Raw genomic sequence first — 27818 nt, 5'->3', positions numbered from 1 at the left:
GCATTGTAGAGTCATAAGTATATAAATGACTCGGTGACATATATCTGTTCAGAGTGTTCTGACGTTGCTATTATAATATTTTTTTTATAAACTACTACTAAATATTTTCAGATAAGACGAAAATCTCGTTTTTATTTATTATTTGTGGTAGTTACTATACACTGTTGCAATGCGTTTAGTCACACGCAGCGAACGAGCGCTATATTATATTCACTACGATATATTATGCATAGCTGCATTATAGCAAATCATAGGATTTGTGTACGTAACAAAAGAAAATAAATAAAGTAGTAAATAAAAAATGAGAATTCCAGTTTATTTATGAATAAAATTTGCAAGACAATTTCATTAAAGAACATTATTTACGGGATTTAAACAAACCGGGTGGCCGTTGCAATGCAGGGAGGAGGGATAACAACGGTTTACACATCTTAATAAAATAAAATATAATTCTTTTTGGATTTGAATATAAACATAACTTTCGATCGGTGAACGCGATAAGCCGGGCGTAAAAAAGCACGATGCGTTATTTTAATGGTTATTTTATTCCAAAAATGGTGGACCGATGAAAGAAAACACGCAAGCGATACCTTATACCTACCATTATTATTATTATTATTATTATAGACGACGCAACTCGCGATACGACCGATGCTTGGTCTGACCGTCCGAGACATATTCATGTTAGGCACATTATATCGTACTTAACCGTTGTCGTCGAACGCATTACAAAAACGGGCTTAATCGTCGCCGAAGGTGCGCGCATGTGGTGCCCGCGTGGGCGTTTTAATAATAATTCATATTATAATATTGTGATATTATTATAATATTACATTTTTTAACGCGGAGATAAAAATAATAAAAAATAATCTCGCGTGTATCGATAATAATAATAATTCAACGTTGCGTATTTATCACATCTCAGGTAAAATATTACATACGTTTTCCGTATGTAACACACAGCTTTTGCGTTGGAGGATTTCGTTACACGCGATTTGCTTGTTGCCGCGTGTGCTCATGGGCGCGCACCGAGAGATACAATCGTTTTGACAATAATAGCAATGACGTTTTATGCAAATTGAACTGTAATATAACGTCGCGACGCGTCCGACGCACAATATTACGATTTGTGATAATTCATAATGTCCATTGTAAGCGTAACAAAAAAACTCGGCCCGAATAATATTATTTTAACCTCGTACTGACCCGAGTCCTATACACCCCGACATAAATGAATAACGCAATCAAATGATCAGACACGATGAATTGTATACGTATTCCTACAATTTATTATTATTATTATTATTATATACAACACTACAATAATATATTATATATATTTTATATATTGGCCAATCGACGAATTATTTTACGGTGACATATTTGTCATCTGTGTACAACAATTTATTAGCAATTGATTTAAATTGAAACTGATTTTCGATTGTTTAACAAAAAGTATTACATATAATAATAGTATTATAGATACATCAGCAGGTTATTAATACAAATGTAAAAATGTTAAAAATTTACAATGTTACAGTTATTAGTCAAAATTGCATTTCTGGGTAGACATCCTCTTTTACAATCAGATTGTACTAAAATGCTGTCTAAAATGTTTAAATATTATATTGTTATAAGTATTATCCGGGTTTGAAAGATTTATTTTTAATAAACTAGTTTAAAAACCGGATTGTGATGAACCGGCATTTAGGACTTCAGATATATATTATATTATAATATTTTATTTTGCCACAGATTCTGCTACGGCTAAAGCAACAAAAGAAACAACGACAGGTAATCGTTAATGAAAATATATAGTGTGTTACAGAGAATTCTGAGCATTGTAACAACATCTGCACTTACTAAAAATGCATAATATATAAATGTGTTTTTTTAACACGGCATAGGCAAGCACGTCATAATATTATTTAAAATATTTTACTTCAACTTCGTTTACTAAGAACAAAATATTTTATTCACGACACGAAAACATCAATAACAATAAAATATTTAATGAATAAATATTATCTAAAATATAGGTACACGTGTATGTATAATATAATTTTCTACTTGAAGAATTATTACCTACATTTTCTAGAGTAAAATTAGTTATTATTATCGGTATTCGGTGGTCCCGACGACTGGCGGATGGTGTGGGTCAACATCTAAATGCAATCATCAATAACCCCAATAAAATCATAGTTGCGTCGAGTTACATTGGACGTGTGCTCCGAACTCGTGTACATAGTGACAACCAGACACACAAATCATTGTATACATGTAATTGATATATTTATCACCGTAATATATATTTTTCACATTTCAAATTCGATTCGTCCCGGGGTTCTTTTATTTTCATAAAAACATATCTCACGTTCGTTGTTAAATCCATTCAAAAGGTCCAAAAGAATTATTATTATTATTATTGGCGGCTGGCCACCTAGTTTGGGTGTCAGCTGCTCGATGTTTACAATGAAACTGTTTTATTAGATTAAATGCGGGTTGACCACCGGTCCACCGGTCGGAATATTGGCCGGAGCGTAGGGGTCACTAGCAGGCCCACCGAGGGTCATGTGCGTTCACATCGTTCAACATGATAGCATTCTGGGGCATCATACAAGTCAAAGGGATTCAGTACGTCCAGGACCTCCTCCTATGCTGGATAATCCTTTCCTACGACATTGACAAATTGATTTTTTCCCCATTGTATCGGATATAATAATCACGAACGATGCAATAATGTATGGTACAAATGTTCAATATTAATTTATTAAATAGCGAAGACTTATACATTCCTGTAAGGTCCCTTTAACTGATGTCGTTTTGATGTTTTATGTGCATGAGTATACTCAGAGTCCACATTTGAACAATAGTGCTTAAGAAATTTCAAAATTAAAAATGGTTATTATTAATATTAGATGCGCTGTTTCAATGACACTGTTATACCTTTTAATTGATTTTAATATAAATATTAATTCGATTCTTGGAAGTTTTCATGTCGATATAGGTAATAATACTAATTATTATATATAATATTTTGTCGTGAATTAAATGCAATATGTTTTTACCTTTGCGTTATAATACTTCAATATTAATCGACTAAAATTAATCATAGGTAAGCGTCAATGATAATCGGACAGCGTAGTAATTTTTAATTTCCCGATATACTAAACCGAACGAATTCGCTAGTGGTTTTAATTTACCGTGATGTGTCCGTTTTTGCGATTCCATTGGATTATGTCTAATTTATTATGCCGTAGTGATGTTGCTGTTTTTTCCCCATACGATATCAACACCTTTCGGTACATCGGGCTTAGTGACGCCCCAGGGTAACGTTTGAACCGCCAAAACACGGGCTAAATGCCGTAAATTTCCACCATAACGCTTACACGTACAACCAGACATAAATTATTACACAGGGCCCAACAATGGGATGGATTTGACTATGCATGTTCTGCTTCGAGTTCTACATTTATTGTGTTTGGCCCCTCCTGGCACAATGTTTTCGCGTACATACTATTATTATACACATCATTCATTACATTGGAAAAATAGAGAAAGACCGGAAAAATAACAACCCTACTGTACACGATAATACGGACTGTGTGTATAGCGTCATTATGACGGCGTAGAATAGAATATTATGGCATTAGAAAATTAGCCGAAAATATTTTAGGCACCGCCACGGAAGAAAATACACAAATGTTTTATTCAACTGAGTCGGCAAATTTACATAGCTGGAATTAAGTAATTTATGCATTTTTTTCATGCGAAAGCTTTTCATAATTAATTTTAATCAACTGTTATGAATAATGTTACCACTGTCGAAAAATGAATGAGGTTTCACAAAATATAATATATTACCTCTCACCGATTATAATTTGACAATTAAATAAATAATTAAGTATTATTTATCATTAAAAAGATATAATATGCCATGACACTATATCCAGAAAAAGTTAAACCGATATTCGATTATTTTTTTTAATTTAACAAATAAGTTATACGGATTAAAATATATATTATATTATGATGTAAAAGTATTTCTTTATCACTGGTAAATTGAAACTTCAAAAATACAACTCAATCAACAAGCAATACTTAAATATAAGTATTTCTAGTAATGTAAATATGTAATGTTTACTATAATGTTGTATAAATTATTTAACTTTGTTAATTTTTTTCATTGTTCTAATGTACAAACATAAAGTAAATAAAAATGAAAAATTAATTTGTTTACAAAATAACAATCAAATGAATAGAGCAAATCATAGATTGTCTAGTACCTACTTTAAAACAATTAGTGAGACGATTTAGTAATACAATAATTGATACAATAAATAGTCGAATGAAATATTTTTATTGAAACTAAATACGCATTTTCCATGAAAAATACAAATGTAACATAACTATATTGGTAAATTTTAAAAGTTTTAATTTAATATAATATATTTCGAAAGTTAATTCTCAATTTACAAATCATTCAGATGTTATTTCCATATCTAATCCATCTTCCATAAATAAAAAGTAAATATTAATTTATATACTATTAAATTCATTTTTCAAAACGGAAATTGATTGTGGAAAGTATCATACGGAAGTATGGATGACATTTAAAGTATATTAAATGAAGAATTCACCCTCATCTCCTCGCTCATTTCTGAGAGGAATTATTTATCGAATAATAAATATAAATATGATGAAACAAGCGATTTGAAATGTTCAATAATCGCTTCTTACGTTACACTGCAGCCACTTTAAATAAACAGTCAGAACCCTTTACTACTTCAATAAATAAGCTCCATATACCTAGTATGCACAATTAATTATGTTTATTCATATTTTACTTGAAATTGAAAAGGTTAGTGACTTCAAGTAATATTTGAACAACTAGGTATTACGGTAATGCTTCAGACCCACTCGTAAAAAAAAATATTACTAAAAACTATACGAACAAAAGCTAAAGGGCAGTTTTCCGATATAAAAAATCTATACTACGTATACGGACGAGCGTATCCACGTGGGTCCGTGACCAAAAAAAAAGGGATCCCTCGGAGAAACAAAAGGCTTTGGTTTTATTCGTCAATGGTCTCTAAATCGCAGCTGCCCCGTTGACAATTTAATCGCAGATGTTTTTTTTTTTTTTTTTTATACTAGCTCAGGCCGCATTATTATTATCCGGCACAAAGGGATTCCGGTTACCCCCCTTTTTGGACGAAATATTTCGTCGTAGGCCCGTGCCTTGACGTTTATTGCGAACATAACATTCATAATGCGTTATGCATATATTATTATCAACCGCTGAGCGTACGCCGCAAGGGTGCCAATAAGACGTGTGATGTAGAAAATTGGGAATGTCCATTAACGCCTCATTATACACAAATATAATATCATGCATAAAATTAAAAATCAAATTACAACCAATAAATTACTAAAACAATCGAGTTTTTTCTGTATTATTACCTGATCAGTATTCGATAGAATGGCGATGAAATCGCGACGTTGGACAGCAGACACGATAGTAATCTGCAGAGAAAACAAAAACAAACAGTAAGTATTATCCTCGGTATTATTATTTGAACCACCTAATAATGAACACGTGCAAATACACAACTAGACGGAGATGGTTATTACTTATTAGAGAAGAAGCGGCAGGGTTAATATACGCAGAGGTTTAAAATTAGTTGTATTTTCGGTATTTCGTAGAGAGCTTATTGCTATTTTCGACACGTATCATATTTTGTGCGGTTGATGGGGTTTTGCACGCCCTGAAGGCAATTAATACTTAGGCTTTTGTCATCGCGTTCAGGAGAGGAAGAACGGGGAAAAAACATCGACAGAGCTTTTCCAAAAATTTCCCCTGAGGCGAAGACGAGCTTTCATTAAACCAAGTCGAGTGCAGTGTATTGGTATTGACACTTCACTGTACGTGTCACGGGAAAAAATAGAGGGGGGAAATGTTATATTGTATAGACTATGAGATGGATTCTCTTGGTCAATCGCGAGAAAAGTAAAACCACAACAGTGTTATTTTACTTCTTTTGACAATATTATTAATTATAGAAAAGAAAACTGTGAACAAAACTTAAAATCGATAATGTATACGAAAGTTAAATCTGATAAGTACCACCTACGCTTAACCATTTGAACACAATCCGCCGATAGACCGTACAAATCTATTGTATGTAATATAATCATACCTATATTGTGTAATATTGTAACGGAACATAACAATACTACGTACTACGAAACGTTCCATAAACAGCTGATACTTATATTACAAAATATTGATATGAAACGCTGAAGTTTTCAGCTTCACAATAGCCGGCAAAATGTTTTTTATTTCTTTAATTTTTTATCAACAACCGGCAGATAAGATATAAATGTGCGTTTAATATTGTCATCATAATAATAATTTAACGATATAAATACACTCAAGTGGATCACGTACGCGGGGGTTTCTGGAAATGAAAAAAAGCAACCGTACGATTGCCGTGATAAAGAACCGCTAGCAAAAACGTTGGTTCGGACAACCCGAGATAATATTTACAAAACAACAACAATGTGGAAGATCGAAGCAGAACGAATATTGTACCCATCCCTGTGCAGCGCTTCATTTGCAGGCGGACATAAATCTCTCCCACGAGACCACTTGTTCCCGACCTCAACACTGACTGTTTTCACCGAGAGCGCAAAGAGAGACTGCAGAAGGTGGCAAGTCAAGAGGTGGTAACCGGATACCGTAGTCTTACATATTAGGTATAGTACATATACGTGTACAACTGTACACTATAATAATAATATGGACCTGGCGTGTGCGTATATTATTGTGCGGACCGTATCGATAAGAGCAGTGTGCAGCGCCGCGCGCGAGTTCGACAAGCGTACATAATAATTCTTTTATTACACGTAATTGCTATTAAAACACACGGTTACACTCTGCACGCGATGTGTTTCGTCTTGTTTTCCCTAAGGTTTCGGAAAACACGTGTTCTCTCGGCACACACGATAAATGAATTATAATGTGGCGAATAACTGGTTTCGTCCTGTTACGTCGGCGACCGAGATATAATTTTGTACACCTAATATTGCCAACAATATTTTACTATCCTTAAACGGGCGGTGCGAGTTAAAATTACCAACAAAAAAAAACCTATAAAATATAATCTTACAGCGGGCGAACGTTGATACGGTAATTATTAATGAGATCGACAATATGCGATATGTATAATAGTTCAACGACGGTGAGTTGCTGCCATGTGTGCGGTAATATTTTCGACGCCCATAACATAGGTACCTAACCTATATAGGTATACTACGGACAAATTATGGTGCGCAAGAACTGTATATTATTGAATCCGAAGAGCGATTCCCAATTTTTTTCCCTATACCTACATAATATTATTATGTAACAAACTGAAAACGGTAAGAAATTTTTATATTAAATTTTGTTACAAATATTATGGTAATACCTACATATTATTATAATAATTATTACACTATCAGCATTTATCTAATAACGCACAATGATGCGTGGGCCGATACAATCGTTTTTTTTCCACTGAATCGAATACAAAGATCGATTCTCATCTATGCGCCTTAGGCTCGGGATCTACAATTTCTAATTGAATCCAATTTAAATATTATATCATATTATGTATTGTAAGATTTAATCAACTGATACGGCACGCGCATAGTAGTTATAGGGATAATGTCCATTATTATTCAGCGGTAACCTGCAGACACGATAATATTTTATTAATCAATAAAATTATAATTTCGTGTAATTATTATTTTACAAACTACTATTTTATACTAGAGACACGCTGGAAGAGAAATGAAAGACTACTAGGTACTATGTTATTACTTATTATCATTATCATCTCGAGTATCAATTGATCTCTAGTATTAAAAGTTTCTCGATTAATGATGATCGACACGTCGTATTATCTATAATAAATAATATTCACACCGTTTATATGTATAAATATTATTACTAAATTTTATACGTTTGCGGCTTGCATACACATAGTTATATGTCTAATATGAGTATAATATGTAATATTGCAAGTACCCATCATATGCAGGTTTGCCATCAACACAAAAAGTGTCCTAATAAAGCCATATTTAATTGAATTACATACCTACTACCTACTTGGACAAATTGATTAGTCGATTAGTCTTAAAACTAAATACATTTCCTTTCACAGAGCGATTGAAAATTGAAAAAAAAATCGAGCGAATTAGGTGGTATAACATTATGAAGTTTTTTTTTCAATTTTCACGAAAGAATTCCGTCTCTCCCGATTTTGGGATAAATGATCGCGCCCATTCGCACAAGACATTCGACCTATTCCGGATTTCTGGTCCGTCACGTTGTCGTTACAAGAATACCATTATAATATATTATAATGTTATAATATTATTATAACGTGCATCGCCCGGTACATAATATATACATATATTATGGCCTTCTATGGTCGTCGTTGTCCGTATGTCGCGCACGCGTTCGGTTGGCCATCTCATATACACAATGAAACTGTGTCACACGCACAAACACTGCTGTGAGCCTATGTCGACTAGCCACCACATACGTTCGATTATAATAATATAATATGTATATTGAATAATAATATATGCGCTGGCTACCTACTACGACTGTTGTACATCATCGTAACAATATACGCACACAGAAGCCATCCTCCCTAAATAGAGACGATTCTTGATCGTGTCCGTGTAGCAATAACAATGCACGCCCCGATGACTCGCAACAATTTACGCGGTAATTGAATCCAAATATTGTTTCAGGACGAGAAATGCCTCCAAAACGTGTACGATATTATTATGTTTTTAAACAGTATTATGTTTATATAGACGACCCAGCTGAACACAATAATATTATAATATAATATAATTTATACGATCGTACACGCACAATGTATAATATTATTATAGCTACCTCCTGGTATATACGTCGCGTCACCGGCGACACCTTAACGATAAAAATATAATTAGCTGTACCATAACATTACATTATACTTATTAAAACGACGCATATGACGACTTCCAAACGTACAATTCAACAACAACAATAGTAATAAAATAATAATGTACAAAATATATGGTTAATTTATAACGCGCGGTTCAATGATTTCAGAAACGTATTTCTACGTGTTTAACGAAACGTGAATCGACACGTATAATGTATAAAGGTGCCTATTAAAACATTTATGAAGTGGATGATTTTACACGAAAACTTAGCAAACTTTTCAAACTTTAATAATAATGACTACTAATATGACTAATATGACTACTCAGTAATTATTGGATTTTATCTGACGTACTGTTTCACGACAAAAGTTCCAAATCACGAATTCCTATCCCATTATATTATGTTGTATATGACTATTACTATATACGTAAATGGGATTTAACTTATAAAAGTACAAATGTTTTCGAATATTTCAAACGTTGACAAATGTCATCTTATAATGTAAAATTTATATTATATTCATAACCACTACTCTTTTACTGATACAATTTAAAAATAATAATTATAGGTGGTGTACCTTACTGTAACCTATAAATTATTATTTTCAATACATAATTTATATTTGAAACCTATACAATATTAAAAGTCTCATGTAGAACGAAGTAGTTACATTTCGTATATTAAATCGATTGTTTCTTCAAAAGTTAAAAAAAAACATTTACAAAACTACCGTGCTATTATTTTCAGTTGGAAATCAAGATATAAAACGAAAAAAAGAACTAAAACGGATGAGCTTTCGAAATAGGCCCATCTCTCCAGAGAATTCCTGTGACCGGATAAAAGGTAAAGGGAAATCTGGCTCGTGCAAGACGTCGGGACCTTTAAATAACGATTGGATCCCATTTTGCGAATAAATCCATTAGTTTTGAATCCCTCTGACCTGTTGCCCAAACACATACCGATTTTCAAGATATATAATTCACTGTCGAAATAGCAGTTGGTGGTTACTCTACATTCCCGAAACCAATAGCCAGAGTTAAATTTAAAACGTGTTTCCAATGTTTGTTTGAGAAGAAATAAAAAACATTATTCTTAATGTATACGTACAAAACCTGAATAAGTTAACTTAAAAATGCATTGTTGTATGTTTGTTAATTCGTTGATACGGTCAATTGGATATTTGGATAATCCATTTTATTTTTATGATCTGAACATTAAACTCGGAAAATACATTTTAGATGTAATAGACGTAGGTACCTTTATCATTTGTACAAAGAACAGCATTTTATTGGATTGAAAAACAAATGTCCCGAAACGAAAAATGGTACATACTTACTAATAAAATAAAGTTTCTCAGCACATAATATAGAAAACCGTTTAACCAAAATGAACACGATTATTGAAAAACCCAACATTATAAATCTGTACTATAGACCAGTGCAATAAATCCAATATAGAACCATATTGCCCAATGCAATTTAATATAAAATATCAATTTAAAAGCAACGAATATAATATTATAAAGGTACTATAAAATAATATTTACGCGATTCCAAAAGTTGCGTTTTATATTTTAACCATATACCTACTCAGCATATCAGTTATACCTACTATGTTATGTTGATATACCTATATAAATACTTTTTAGCAATGTATTAATTGTGAAGAAACATACAAATTGTATTTAATGCCCAATGAAGTACCTACTATTCCGCTACCTACTATTATTACAGTGTACTGTAAATTATTTTATTATTTATATATGACTCGTTTTTAGGAATTTTTGGTGAAATAAATATCCTATTAAAAATAAAAAAAGCTCGTGAAGTAAAGCAAGCGCTTTTGTTTTTAAAAAGCCTCGTAAATAAACGGTTGAAAATGAGAAAAATGCTGGCCTTTGGGAAAATGTTTGTCCTTCTCCCCAACAGTAGTTATTTTATACCTGAATACTCGGGGGACAAAGCGATATATTATTCCAACTTTACTGTACCCCTTTCTCCCCAACATCCGTAAGTAATCCGTTATAAATTACCGCTATCGCTTCTATCTTCTGTATACGAAACAAAAATAATAAGAAAAAAAAAGTTAATAAAATGTAGATTTCACTTTGCCTCGGAACCAGTATAGTGATTGAAATCCTTTATTCAAATGTCTACGTTACGTAAGAGGACCTTTTCGAAACATTTTTTTCCCGCGAGATATTACGTTTAGGTATACATATTTTTATATACATCTGTTGTGGCGTATCGTACAGATAACCAGTTTCTTCACTACTTTAAAAAATACACGCTCATGCAATATCCTTCCTGGGTTAGTAGTATTCCTACTATACATGTATCGCATACGCTGAGGGGAACAGATTTATTGCACATCTTGAACGACGCAAGCTGTATGTCATTCGGGATCGACAACAGTCACGGGTCCTCGAAAGTTTGTATAAAGTTCAAAAGCCGTTATTTTTTTCCCTTATAGAATGAAAAAAAAATGATAATAAAAATAAACGAAAAGAAACCGAGCTCTAACCCGCAAATTGTTTCCTTTGGATAACGTCCAAGACTACATATGGACGGCCAATCGAAGAGGCGTGTTTGTATAGCTACTTTTACTGCCTCTTGAAATACATGGATATAAATACAATAGACTTTTGTAAACATTATTCCAATCGCCTGTGTAAATATATATACATACGTCATGCGTTCGTTATACCAGCCAATCGGTTGTTTCGAGATTTTATTGCAATTTTTTTTCCACCCTCGACCGTATATTTATGTGTAATTTCGAATATATAATGTATATAAGTTCCACATAATAAACGCGCGTGCCACACAAACCGTAAGTTGTTACCATCGTTCTCATTTTAGACCGTGTTATATCTCATTTTTATTTTCCTAATGCAAAAGCTCCACCCCGAATACGTTTTGTAAGCCGCGCGCGTGTGGGAGTGCTGCAGTGCGATTCCCAAGTGAATACACCGGCACACATGTGCCCCCAACTGTTACGTGAAACGTTATAATATTTGAACAGCGTTATTATTCTCGGACCCATATTATAATACGGACATGATATAATGGCTAACACACTCGAAACGTCTCGGTTACGATCATTAGTTAATTAAAAAATAAATAAATGGAAAACATTTAAACATTACGTCCGCTCTTTTGAATCTTTTGTCGCGGCCCCGACTCGTATACGTCAGGAGCAAATCAATTTACTGACAATATAAAATATAGGGTTCGTATATAGTCCCGCGTGCGCTGTTGCTGTTTGTTTATCGAACGGTCAGCGCGTGTTTGCCAATTGTTTGCCAATGCTGTGGAAGCAACATTGGTCGAATAATATGAGCTTTTGTGTGTTCCATTGGGGTAAAATACGTTTTGTTCGGCCATCTGATTGACATACTAATGCACATTATTCTGAACAGTTGTTTTTAAACGTACGTGTTTGTAATCCATACAAAATATAATAATATATATATATTATTATATACACCGCGGGCGAGATTACACATAACGGTCGTTGGTATATCGACATATGCCCGACGCCCCAATATAAAATGATTTTACTGATACTTGACGACGTCAGATACATAGATTTACCATAAAAGAAATAAAATAGTATCAAGTTATAAACAATTAACAATTATATATATAATGTTATGAAATACCATCATACCTTACACATCATACTTTATATAATTTGTAGGAATAATAGATATAGGATATATTTTAAGTTATAACTATAATTATAACTACGAATTAAAATATAGGTGCTAATGGTGCTATACATAAAATATTAGGCAAGTAATAATAATTTGTAATAAACTATTTATTGTTGTATACGAGGTAAACTAACTATGCGAAAAAATGTCTAAATATATTGAACCAATTTTGTTTATATTTGATAAACATTGTTTTCAAATACATTATGGAATGTAGCGAACAATAAAACTATTATTTGTTTGAACACAAAATATAGATTATGTAACATCATCATCACTATAGCCTGAAGGTCACTTGGGGCAAATTAAGCAAACACAGAGACAACATAAATATGAAAGCATACATATTCGAAGCGGTATGGCCTTTGTCACAAATTCAAACACAAGAGACCATTCGATTTGGAAACAGACATACAAATTATACCACAAAATAATTTCGAATAAAATATGTAATAATTTACATTTTGCACTACTTGAATTTTTTGTGGTGCATAATTTTGTATTTAGTCGTTTTAGCATACAGATAGTTTCAGATACATACATTGTATACCATTTTAAAGATAAAAATATTTTGGATATAGTATCACTATAAATTGGTGATGTCTTTTAATTGGACGGTAACAATATATTATACTTATAGTTAAATAGAACGACGGATGTAGATATTGTATTCGTCAATGTAGATATTTCGTCCAAACAAGCATATAAATACGCATGTATTATCATTATGCATCAGCAGATTACAATATTGAAATCGCGACTACTACGCAGCATAATGATATAATATAATTCACAACAACAATATAATTGGGTAGAATATAATATATACATGCACTATTTAGTTATACTGTATATAGGGATGTAGACCAAAAACGCTGTTCAAACAAGTAGGTACTATAACCAAAACGCGCTTTATCGATGTATATATATTATATATATATACCTTGGTAATAGGTATCTGGTATATGTATATATGTAATAATATTGTACATTTGTTTGATTATACTTGGCAGCCGCCGCCGCCGCGCCACCGATGGTCTCCACGCCCCACAAAGACCCTTCTTGTGTCGTGCACACACGAGGAGCACGACGTATAATATAATATACGTGCATATAGAGCGCGGTGCCCATTGTGTGGCGACGGCGGCCACGTGACCCCAGACGCGACCCTTCTCTCGTGCCACCCCTCCCACACCGCCGCCGGAAGGGTCTTTGGACACACCGTATATACCACCACCACCTTTCACGCTCGGCACAAGCTAATTTGACTACATGACGCGCTTTTCGTGGGCCACCCGCTGTTTTTGCGCACACGCACCCGGCGTGGACTCTCGCTGTAGTACAATATTATGTGTATACCAAAATATTTAGGGGTTTGAAACGTATAATATTAAAAAATTTAATTATATTAAAGAAAATCGCAAAATCGATATTACCCGCTATAATGTAGCTAATATATAAATTCAATTTTACTCGCAATAATACGCGCGAAATTGTGGAGGCGTGATGATATCTTTCATGCGATCTGGTTTATTATAGTGTGTCCGCTTAAATAACTTTTTGGTTGATAATGTGTCGGCGGAATTTTTTTTTTAAGAAGCTTACGTGGTATAATATTATATTATACCACATAACCGTCGAGGGTACCCGTTAAACCCGTGTTTTTCGATCTAATCTGTCATTGGGACGTGTACCGATAAACTCATTATTGTAAAACCACGAACACATGTTACTTTCAGCTAATACCGTCAAACCAGCGCGGCGGCGGCGTAGGGCCGTCGAGTATTATGTAAATACTCGTTTCGAATCCGTTTACATTAGATATTACCGATTCGATTTTCGTAATATTAATATTTTTTCGTTATTTTTTTTATAATTGGGTGTAGTTAAACAAACTTATTGAACACATGTTACTTATGAGATTAACAAAATCAATATTACCGCAATTATTATTAGGGACGTGATATTATTACACGCTGATACGGAAATATAATTAATAACGAAATAATGAAAAGTAATTTTAAGAAGTATAATGATATTTTCAGACCAATATGGTTAAATGCTATGGAAATTGGTTATAACTTATAAACGTTTGTTTCAAAATTAGTTAGTAAACAATTATATAGAATTGAACAAATAAAAACACTGTATAGGTACACTCACAATAGCGATATTTTAGTACTTTAATGTAAGAAAATCAATACGTAAAAGTACACATATTAAGCAATAAACGCACATGATAATAATATGTTAGGTGTATTAAAAACTGTGATAAGTTTCTTTTGTACAAAGAATGTATAAACAAAGCAGATTAACCCACATCGTCGTGCAATAAAAGTGTGCACTTTAAGAATATAATATAGAGAGCAACTTTAAGATTTTTAATGCATTTTAAGATCTTAAAGAATTTTTATGATGTTATTTTATGAGTCATTAAAACGCATCTTAGGAACTTAATAATTATTTTTTTTACACTTCAAAATATTACTAGTCTAAGAATCACTTATGAGTAGTGATGTTTACATACTAACAGTTCATATATTATCGAGTATATTATATTCGACATTTTCAAACAGCCATTACTCATATTTTGTGAACAACAGTTAATAATATGACTTAACATAAAAATATCATCAATGAGTCACAAAAAGTAATTTAAACTAATGAACTGTTTTATCGATTGAGTAGGCAACTAATTGTCTAAAATAAACATAGATTTATATTAATCCACATACAACTTTATAATATTATATACTTTAAATTGTAATCCTATTGTTTGGAATATTATTTGAATTTAATTCAATGTTTTCTTAAAGTCATTCTAATTTTGTTTTAACAAAAAGTTTCAAGAATTTAACAGAAACCCGACTCCGATAATCCAATCGAACATTCGTTTACGCACGATGACAGGATTCCGATAGGAGTAGGTTGTTTGCTCGTCTACCGTGGTCGTATCCATCGATTAATGACTGGCATACATATTTTGACATCTGGGCGGGTACCTCAACGATACACCGGCTTTACTGATCTCGCTTAATAACAATATCAAAATTGATAAATATGCATATTTCTACATGAAGACATCGGCTGTCTAGAATGCCGAATGATTAATAATTGCTTAAGTGTAATAACAAAGCCATAATTTCAATATATCTGAAACTCAACTATATTTTTATTTAACTAGTCCAAACAATAAACTTATATGATTTGATAAATTCTATGTATTGTCAATGCATTCACATATGTATAGTAATCATTATTTATACAAAACTATTTAAACAGTTCATTATTTATGTGACATTTATGTTTATCGCGCAAGACATAAAAAAAAGAATATGGTATTTGATTCTAAATAATAGAACAGTAATTATATTGAACAGTATTATCAAAATCAAGACATAATGTGTTCCAATGAATTCAAATTTAGGCAACAACAAAAAATTGATCATTAAAAGAAGCCTTTAAAATCATTATAAGTAGACTACGTAAAATTATTATTGAAGCAATCTCAACCATAAACTTTATTAAAATAGACATAAAATATTTTTAAAAATGAAAATGTTTCCGGTCAGTAATTAAACAATTTGTTCATAAGAATAAAGCAATAAAAAATAATGATAATATAACCGGGTACTAAATAATACATATAAGAATCAAGTACAATATCGAAAACTATTATGTTAGATATTGACACCCCATCATCACATGACTAAGTATTTTTTTTAATTAAAAGGATATTACTTACATCTTGATTATGAGTATTAAAAAACGCGTTTTATGTTTGCAATATTTATATATTTATTAAAAAAAAAAAATACGTAGTAGTTATAGTAAACGAATAATATTCTATAAAAAAGTATAAGCGCAAAGAGAATTCAGAATACAATCAATTTAATTGTGCTATTATAATAATACTATTATTAAAATACTTATATTATTTAAGTATGATCAATACTTTTGTTTTGATTTCCATTATAAAACAACCGTCAATGATTTTCGGACATTAAATATTTAGTTGTAGATAATAGATATGTTGTATGTTTATTGTAAAATAATATGATATATAGGTAAATAAACCATATGAATATATATTATAAATAAAAATAAAAAACCACTATAATTTCGTCAACAGTAGCGTGCACTCATATGGAATCTCTATTGGTAAGAAATTCTTCAATAGTAATTTTAAAATGCAACTTATAGTAGGTACAATGTCCATGCACCCTCTATCGATGACAAAAAAATTCTCTGCCCTCATGCAATAATTTATAATACGATATATTGTATATATTATACTATACACCACTCACAAATAAATTAATATCGCAGCTGGGTACGATGATTGTGTGATTTCTGCTCCCCCGCGTTTACAATAGGTTTCGGACGATAAGCTTATATCCGGTCGATAGCAATAATATGTGCCCGATATATACATATAAGTGTAATATAACATCACCTACACCCCAACTTCAGTGAACTTTAATTTCATCTGTACTGCATCTAATTCCCACACTGTCTAGATGACTTGCCGAATCCGGCCATGCACAATACTTGCTAATTATTATTATCGATACCAACTGCGGAGTGCTTGAAACATTATGGGAAATTATACCAACTTCTGTACACAGAGGTAGCAGTGCGTTAAATGATTTTGTTTTACTCGGTCCGTTACTCGTTGCGTGGTTAGTGAAGCTGAATGGACGTTATTAATCGACAAATTAATGATAATGTATTTTTTACACATATTAAAAATGCAGTAAAAAAAGATGAAATATAAACATTGATACTTTCACCGTCTTAATTAACAGGTATACAAAATAAATCAAACAAACTCACTATTAAATAATTTAGGATACGACTTATTTAAAATAGTACCTAAAGTAATTATTAATATATCTATTATGCTGATAGACGGTGCGTAGGTAAAATGCAATAAGTCAATATGATCAAATTTCGATTGTTATATAATATGGCATTTTGTAGAAAATACGTATCTACGTTTTACACATTTTCCCTATCAAAATATTTGTGAACAATTATCTGTGAGACAGTGAACAATAAAAAACCATTACAGTCAATACAGATTTCTTTCGTTTCCTGAAAATAGTGATTTTGACTCATTATCCCTTTTTATCCATGCACCATCTCGTTAACTGTATTTTAAAAAATAAAATGCCTATAATATAATAACTAATAAGCTTCAATATTTTAGTAATAATCTTGAGTATACTCCATTTGTATACACTATATATTATTATATTAATAAACCTAGTTATAATTTGAAATAATTCATAAGAAGCACTATAGTGTTATAAATTATAGTGATGTAATATCGTTAAGAACTGTCACTAAACTACGTTATAACTTATAGCCTGCACCGCGCAGACTATGACCTATCAATCTTTTACAATGCTTATTATTTATAATTTTCATAATTTGACTCTCAAAACTACAAATTACACAGATAAGGGATAGTTACAACTAAGTGCAAAATACAACAACACAACTACAAAACATACTAAATACAAAATAATCTCCGAAAAAAAAATTAATTAACATAGTTATTGAATTTTAATATGAGTAATATAATATACGTACCCAATTCTATGTTTTAATAATTAATATTAATATATAAAAGATATTGCGTGTTTTTTTTTAACTCCGTATTTTACATATAAAGCTATATTATTATTAGAATGGTGGTGGTGTCGGGGCGTGTGCATCTCGTCAATCCTCGGCCGGTTCCTCTCGTTACACAACAAACACCGGCGATGATATGCGTTCAACATATACCCACCCAAACGAGCATAAACATAATAATGATATATAGTAGGTAATAATATGTAGGGAAGATAAAGGGAGGAAAAATTGTAACAGAATACAGTTATCTTACAGTTTAAAGTGGAAATACCATTTTTTTTTAGTGAAATGTAAACATCAGCCCCCTTTGGACATGGAGTAAATATTCTGTTTCTATTCAATATGGATTAGTATATGCGCTAGTGCGCTACGCGTTATCTGAAATAGGAGGATAGTCCTATACGATAACTGATAAATGTTTAATGAGGGGTTAAACTGTAATCTGGTAAATTTCTCGGTTAATATTTTCGTCGTTCCTTTAAGAAGAAAATAAAAAAAATAAAATAAATATTGATACCATCGTCACCAGGATACGAATATTACACTACCAATCCTTTGTTTACCGCTGATGAATTTACGAGTCCAACCTGTGCACGTCATGAGCAGTTTTCAGTCGTAAATTCGAATTGAGAATCACTCAACATATATGGTGCTCGGAAACACGGTGATCGTAAAAGCAAAAAAAAAATTGGGATAATAGTTGCGGTAACATAAAATAAGGTGTACGGACGTTTAATGGGTTTTTTTATACAGCCGTTTATAATGTCCAATATTTACTTGTTTTTGTATCCCTACGTATGTGCAGATAATAATAATTTTATTGCTTATGCCTTCAAGTCATAATAATCGTTTTCGAAATACCGCGTGTATGGCTTCCAGTGTTCCACAATCGGTCCGAAACAGACAAAGTAATCAGATAGACATTGATTTATTCGCGGTTAGCGTATTCTGCAGCCTGCAGTTGATCAAAATGATGAGACTGCATTTCGGCTGAACCTCGTGGATTTTTTCCCTTTACGCCAAGTTTTTGTTCAACTATACCTATAGGCTATACCTGGGTACCAGTGTAGCATTGTAAATGTTTTTTTCTTCTTGGTTTTGTAATTCGCATTCACTAATCGTGTAGGCGTGTCCCTAGCGACAAATCATATTTAATTTAATAATAACAACAACGACGCGTGTGTTTGCCCAGGTACCTACATCGAACAAACAGTTTTTACTTGTGCAAAGTTAGCTGATTTATGTCGGGAGTTTGCCCATTACGCAGAAATAATGTACAGAATTCAAATACAACGCTATCAATCACTGCAGAACTACAGTAGAAATATTATGTGTATGTCATTTGATTGGCGACATGTAGATTATTTCGATGTACATACTGTTTCATTTACATACTAACTAATAACTACTAATCGTGTATTAAGTTTAGTCAAACGGGGTTTTACTTCAAAGGGAGTAATATAGTTCTACAGTCAATACTAAATCTACAAGTTATACCAATATTGAACTGTATATTATTATTTATTATATTCTATAGGTATGCTGGTTTTCATTAATATTTTACTGTTTTATTTGGCGTTTTAATCAGAACGAGTTTATACCGAGAATTAAAATCACACAACAATTAAAACGGAAAATTCAACAAATTAGTTTTGTTATCTTAACATAATTGTTATTTAATTTTGACCACTTCCCATTAATTGCAAAACAACAGTTCGTAGGTAATAGTGTATGTTAATATGCTATACAATACGAAGTAAAATGAATGGCATTATAATAGGTATAGCCTAAAGGTAACTGGTAAAAGTTAAAAATAAAATAAACATTACATAGTTTATTGCTTTATGTTTTCGGAAAACTAAACTCGAGTTTGGTCAAAATAAATAATAATAAGTTTCGTAAAAAAAATAACTGTTTAAAATATATTTGTTGTGAAACAATATATTATAATATATAGGCACATACTTTTTTACATAGGATTTTTTTAGTAACGCCCGGTGTATACTTCCGACAAAATATTATGTATACGCCAGCCAGTAAACAGTTTTACGATGATCGTAAAACAACGCAAGATGCACTGCACACGGCAAGGTATAATAAAAGGTATAAAACAATAGCGGTGCAACAAATACGTAATATATTAATATACAATATAACACACACAAACGTCATCCGAAGCGCATGTTTTATGTTTTGCCATATTTTTTGGTACGTTTCCAGTGTTTTCTTTATACGATTGCTAAGGAACTCATCAATCATTCGGGCTAATTAAGAGTGTACCACACTACCACGCAACGGCAAGTCACGCCCAGCACGTAGTGATTTGTTTCAGACATGCGCGCCAGACCGCCCGAAATAGCACATACTATACCATATTACCATCCGCTTTGGCGGGATATCCAGCGGACAAATTGTTTGCCGACACACGATAGGAGATCGTAATATTAATATCATCGGCGTGCGGTGTATACCCGAGAGATACCAGTGAACCGGAACTAGCAGAAAACCGCAACGGACGGTGAATATTATAAGAAACGCACTGATTTTAGGGAACGATTGGGTTTTTACTAGAACAGCGTCTCGTGGCGACTCGGGTGCAATCACGGATTTGCCGCTCCGGTGGCTTCCGTGTGGCCTCCGACTTGGTGGTATCGAAATTCGTGTATAGTCGCGATCTCGGGTCACACAGGCGCACGCTAAAATCTCACAATATTATGTGCGCGTAATCCGTACATAATGCATATTGCATATGATAATATGTACCTATACATAATATACATATGCAAACTCACAATGTAAAACAAATGATTATATAAATAATTCCAAATGGAAAAAAAATGCTTGCTATAGATATAAAAAGAGAAAAATCCTCTATTGTTTTATCGACATTTGAACTAGTTGATAATCCAAGAATATTGTTAACTCCCCGTCTCCATGACCGAGTAAGATAATAATAATAAATATATTATATATATAAAAAAAAAAATCATTTTCTGCTTTCTTGTATTATGCAACGCTGTCAACATTATTTATTGCGTTTGGAATTTAGTTTATATTATTATTATACTATAAAGTTGTAAAACCAGGCTTCGGCGAGAAACTAATAAAACACTAATAAAATCAACTAGCATTTCTATTCCAATAAATTGTTGTATGTGTACCAACTTTTATTATCGTATTGGAGTTCATATAAGCTTGGACGTGTCATCTTAAGAACTCAAATATTGGCCGAAGGTTGAGTCCCCCTCGACAAAGGCGTCAGACGGTAAACATTAAATTTTTCTCCACACACGCATACTCATACGCAGATAAGGTGTAATATTATGAACACTATAATACACACTCCGAGACCCACACAAAAACATGTAATATTATATATATTACCGTATGGCACTTATGTAATTGTTCAATTGAGATGGTCTAATTCTAAGAGAGAAACGTACGCGACATACATAATTCATGTACGTCAATGAAAAATATCCACCGGATCTACGAGTTTAAACAATAGTATAAACTATAATTAAACATCACAAATAGTACTTTTAAATAGCTCTATACCGACATCTAAGAAAACATAAAAAAAAAACAATAAAGTGGACGGAAAAAGAATTAAATGAACACTATACTTAAGAATGGTTATAGCCATAGTTGAGAAATTAAAAAAAAACCAAACATTTTTACAGAATATATACTAGGTATACTACGACAGGTAGATTTATCTACTAGTAGACTTGTACGTCTTTTCCACTTAAGTTATTGGTTATAGACTATATTATAGACAACCTTGTTACTCAGTAAGGTATATGGAGGAGTTTATTCCCATTTCAAATGACTCGAAATAACAATTTTAAATAGTGAATTTTACTAAAAATGTTATCAAGTAAGTAATCAAATTGTTTGTTTTATTCTGTCAAAATAGTTATATATAATAAAAGTATAAAGAATGTTTTACATCAACAAAAATAAATGCATGAAACTAAATATTTCCTTTAATTATCTAAAATATTTAAGTTTTAGATGAACATTTTGAATAAGCTGGTTTCATTTGTTCCATGCTAATTAGTAACTTTTAACATTTTATAAATATAGTTCCAATAATAATTATAGACTTATTTGTGGATATTAGTAATAATAATCCACCATTAACTATATAGTGTACATTTTTATACTTGACAAATATTGACACATACTATTATAATACATACCCAATACCTACATTACACACATTTTCAATGTTATTTTTAAATATTTGTGAAATTAAAGGCACGACAATCGTTTTTTTTAAAGCCAGAACAACAAAAAAAACTAATTAATATAAGTAGAATTTTTTACGGCATATATTTGTTCAACTCGGCTTACAACTAGAAAGATAACGATACCTATTATTTTTTTGCTGTAAAATGAGTACTTCAATAGAACCTAATTTTATACTAGTAAGCAGGACACTACCAGCGTTAAATTCAAAGTTTAATGTTAAAATAATAGAAATATGTTTGGAACAGCTTTCATTTATAAATTATAATGAGCTATTCAGGCAAAACTAAACAGTACAAATATATTGTACAATAATATAGGTATTTAATTGTTGAAGAAAATAGTTTAATTTTAAACATAACATTCTATATAACTTGTAATAATATTATTCAGTACACATATACAGTTTTTGAAATTAATACAAAATCAATGTTTATTCAAGACTATAATAATATAAGAAAAAAAAACAGGACAAGATACAGCGAACGTTGGTGTTAGCCACTCGTTTCACTTAGATCACTATTCATATAGTAATATGGACTGATTTTATTTTGATGTGCATAATCGTCACATTTGAAAAACGATTTTAAGTTGGAGACAAGTTTTGGTAGTTATTCTTGTATTAATAACCATAAACTATTGAGAAAATGGAAAAATCCCCTTTTAAAAAGTACTTATCTGCCATCCAGATAAGAAACTGATATATTTAATATATATGTTCAGACAATATATTTTATTAGAGATACCTATTAAATTATTATTTTTAGGGAAGAAATGAGAATAATTCTTTACGCCTACTCTTTGTATTGTAATTTAGAAGTATTACACGCATATTATCATATTTTTACTACCACGCCTGACTTCAACAACACATACACATTTTGTTTATCTTTGTTGAGCTATGAGAACAATAATAAATTGACGTGGGGTGTGAAGTTTGATAACGTCCATCTCGTTGACACTTCTGTCTCTTATCTTGAATTCCTAAACGTTGGCCAGCAGAAACATTATTTGCCTGGGGAATAGGGTTACAATCTGAACAATTCTAATCTGTACCAAATGTATTGATTTCCGTTAAAAAAACTATTGCCTCTGAAATATGTTCATCATAATTGTATTTTGAGTGAAACGCTATTGGATACACAGGTAGTAAATAATGCTTAAATTCTATATTATATAATACGTAATATACCTACTAGGTAATATGTGCAAATAATATTTTATATACAAATAAGCTTAAGCTTGTGTATACATTTGTTATATAAATGCAAATTTTAGAAAAATTGATGACAATGAGATTACAAAATTTTATAAAAATGTAATTTAAGTTTTTTATATATAGGTATATATTTAATATATTACACATATACAATTTATGATATATTAATTGTAAATAATATAATATACAATTATATCACCAAAGAAACACTTCACCCGGACAATGATACACTGAGGAACTTCAGCTATTTAACTAAATATTATACCTAAGTTTATAACATTTATCTACAGCCATATTATATAGGCATACAGTATAGATAAAATGATAAATATAATATATAATATGAATGTATTTATTTATCATCTTAAAATTTGATTTTCGCATAGTTATACGTTGTATAACATAACATATTAAGTTTAAAAAGGACACTTTTTTCAATTACATTTTTTTATTATCGGCCATCATAATTATGACCATCTATATTATATATATTATATCTATATTATATCTCTTGATTACATTTTCCCTCCAACAAAACGCTCTTACCTCTATTCATATTCAAAGCTTCGTCTGGCCAGATTTTAATATCGGAAAAGAATGCTTTGCAATATCGGGTGCTTTCGGCGAGTTTTTTTATGCTTTAGACTTTAGTTGATAAAAACGTTAAATCCTTTGACTATACAGTAATAATGTACTCACTATGAAGGGTATCTAGCGTTTGTATTATTACAATATTTCAAATCAGTTAAAAAACAAATATTGTTATTTGAATGTTTCATGGAATAAAAGATACCATCTATGGTAGTTACTTTAATTTATAGTATCATAATTTATACACATGCACTAGGTATATTGTCACGTCCAGACATTATCATTCATTCGTAGGTATATCCGCAAGATTTGAACCCAGTGTCAGTTTTTAAATTGCCTGTTTAATTTTTTATCTATCAGTTTTCAAAAATATTATAAGCAATCGATCACGACCATAACGTAGATTTAAAATTCAGCACCAACATAACGTGTCGAGGCAGACAATGGTTACGTTGGTGGTTGGTTGCAAATATATTTATGATTAAGTTAGTGTACGATATTATTTATAATTATATAATTATTCTTATAATCAGGATGTAAGGCAGAGAATTAGATATTTACATTTTAATTAATATTATCTATTTTTCTATGTAATTTTGTGTCTAAAGAATTGAGTATTTAAAAATTATTAATGTAGTATTTCATCGATGTTTTTGTTTTATAAAAAAAAACTCATTTTTTTAAGGAATAAAGTTTGTTAATATACCTAATATTTAATGTTTTATTTTTATGCTCGTTTTTAGTTAGTAATTTTAACTGACCTCAGATAAACGTTTTAATAACCATTGTCCAGCAATGTATAGTTATCTACACCTATTTAATTGTAAATAATATATAAATATAAAAACTGTCCATTATTTAATAAATTGATAACAAATATACATATTATAAATTAATGTCAAGGATTAAGCTATATGAAATATTAATGTTCAGCTACAACAAATTTGGCTGTCCACAATACTCGTTCAAAAATATCCTTCAATAATATTTTTAACAACGCTAGAAAGAACAGCAGGCTCATAAAAAAAATATATTCATTGAATATTTGAATATAATACTAATTTAACTGTCTCGGTGATTAACTATAAACAAAAGTTTTTAGATGAGTACAATAGCATTACTTGTACCTAAGTAAATGCGTTAAAAAGGGAGTTATGAACAGATGAAACAAATAATTGAAAACCCAATAAATTACAAACGATTCAAATAGATACGAAGGTACGAACGTCGTTATACAATATGTGTATTTACTATAATATGTATAGGTACCTAATTCGTTTATTGAATAAACATCTAGCACCGAGGCAGACGTTGGGTGGTTTCCGGAGTTATTTTATCGGGAATTTGAAATTCGATAAGTAACAAAAATATTAAAATATAGAGACCATATAATAATATAATATTATAGGTAACTCCTACACCTAAAAATACTATTATGTTACCTAAACATTACTACTAATACCTACCATGCTTACATATTATGTATAATTTTACACCGAACAATAACATCAAGGGTTACTTTTTTGTTGACATTTATAATGACAGCTCTTATAGGCAGCGTTCGTGATGGAAAAACATGCGAGAAATTAATTTTAGGAAAATAAGTATTAATAATATGTTAGGAATTTATAGAACAATAAAATTAAGATACCAATTTTTCGAAAAACAGAATAATATTATTATATCTACGTCGTAAAAAGGGTACGCGGAGAACGTTTACTCCGTACTGGAATAATAATAGTAATATCATAATAATATGTGTATCGCGAATCGTGGGATACAGTGATAAAATATTTATTATATTATTATAGGTATGACGTCGCGGTGTTGCACGCGGATGTTTTCGAATCGATTACAAGCTGAAATCAACGCGAGGGGATTAGAACGACGGGTGTTTACGCGGCCGTTTATGACCCGCCGATACGTAAAATTAAAAAACATCGAGTTGAGGTGCTTCGAGATAGGTATAGGTATTGATTTTTTGTCTGTCTTCCATTATCGGAATAAGTTGCAGCACAGGATGCGCACATCGGTAAAATAATAAAAAATTGTACGGCTTCGGCGGATATTCTATTACCGGGTTAATCAATTTTTTATTTTTTTTACACACGATTCTTTTTCTCTCATTGTTCCACATAATATATTAACTATATGGTTACTACCCGCCGTGTGGTTGTGCCATTACATACACGCGCCACGACCAGCAGTCAGGTAGTCATGTACATATGTATATAGGTACGTATAATACTGGCGACTAAGAGTAATAATATTAATGTGTGTTCCGCCGCCGCCCGTCCGAACTGGACGAATTCATTTGGAATTGCGCGCACGCAACGATTGCCGAATGAAGTAATGACGGACGGAGCGAAAAAAAAAATAATGGATTGAAACGCACGCGGCCGGACATTAATAATAGAATCGTTAAAACTGTACGAAACGTCTTTTTGATAACTATAAAAATTCATGAAGCCTGCGGATAGGAACACCGACGGCCGCATTAAATATTAATTTATTACTTCCAGTTGCGATGATCCTTATTGTGTAGGTACGTGGGTATCGTTAACAATTTTTTTCGCCAAAGACGTTCCTAACGAGGTACTACAACAGCAATAATAACAATATAATAATGTTATAATGACATCTCGGTATCATCGGAAGACTTAAAACCAAAGGTTCTATTATAGGCGTATAATGAATATTTTAATATATATATTATATAGGTACCGCATATTATTAATTATGATTTTATTCACTTACGTTTCGCTGTATCTTTTTCAACTATGACAAGACCGCCTTCTTGAGGTTCACTGTTGCTCTTGACGACCTTTTATCACATTCGCAGTTGCATCCATATTATAGTAAAATAGTTTTGCTGTCTGTATAGGTACAGACACGAGCCAATTAAAATAATGAACACACGTCACGTGAAAAAATAATATTTTTCAAATACGAAAACAATAAAAACTGTACTAAAAGTACATCACAAAATATGTCGTTCAATATCGTTTTAAAATCAAAACATTTAAATAATTAAAATAACACTCAGACGAGACGGTTAAAATATTACGTTAAAATAATTTACGCAAAACGAAAATGAAAACGATAATAAACAACCAAACCGAAAACACGCATGCAGAGACGATCGCGCGAACAACGTCAAACACGGACTAATGGTCTTTACGCGCGCGCCCGGACCGTACACCGGTACCATATGCTCCGACGGCGCGGCGGTCTTGTACGGCCGACACTTGGGGGCGTTGCCAGTCGGCCTCAGTGGATTACGGCGGCGGCGGCAAAATATCGCCTTAAATAATCAAAATAATATTAAGCATATCATATTAAACGCAAACGCAGTGCACTAATATTATATATGCGACGGACGAGAAAAACAACACTTAAAATAC

At 31.6% G+C, this 27818-nt stretch overlaps 1 protein-coding gene across 3 annotated transcripts in view; it reads right to left on the bottom strand.

The window, feature by feature from the left end:
- LOC132940133 (discoidin domain-containing receptor tyrosine kinase B-like) overlaps positions 1-27597 on the bottom strand; it is a 139139-nt gene extending 111542 nt beyond the window's left edge. For 2 of the 3 annotated variants that reach the window (XM_061007561.1, XM_061007564.1), the window contains exons 1-2: positions 27172-27597; positions 5464-5526 (exon numbers count right to left, since the gene is read on the bottom strand). The gene's annotated coding sequence lies outside the window, so the exon portion shown is untranslated. The remainder of the gene's footprint in view (positions 1-5463; positions 5527-27171) is intronic. The other variant, XM_061007563.1, reaches the window with a different exon arrangement.
- Between the last annotated feature and the right edge of the window lie 221 nt (positions 27598-27818).

Source organism: Metopolophium dirhodum, chromosome 3 (assembly GCF_019925205.1).
Source record: "Metopolophium dirhodum isolate CAU chromosome 3, ASM1992520v1, whole genome shotgun sequence".
Taxonomy (NCBI): Eukaryota; Metazoa; Arthropoda; class Insecta; order Hemiptera; family Aphididae; genus Metopolophium; species Metopolophium dirhodum.
The sequence above is the reverse complement of the archived record's forward strand: the minus strand, read 5'-3'. Positions and strand labels throughout refer to the sequence as shown.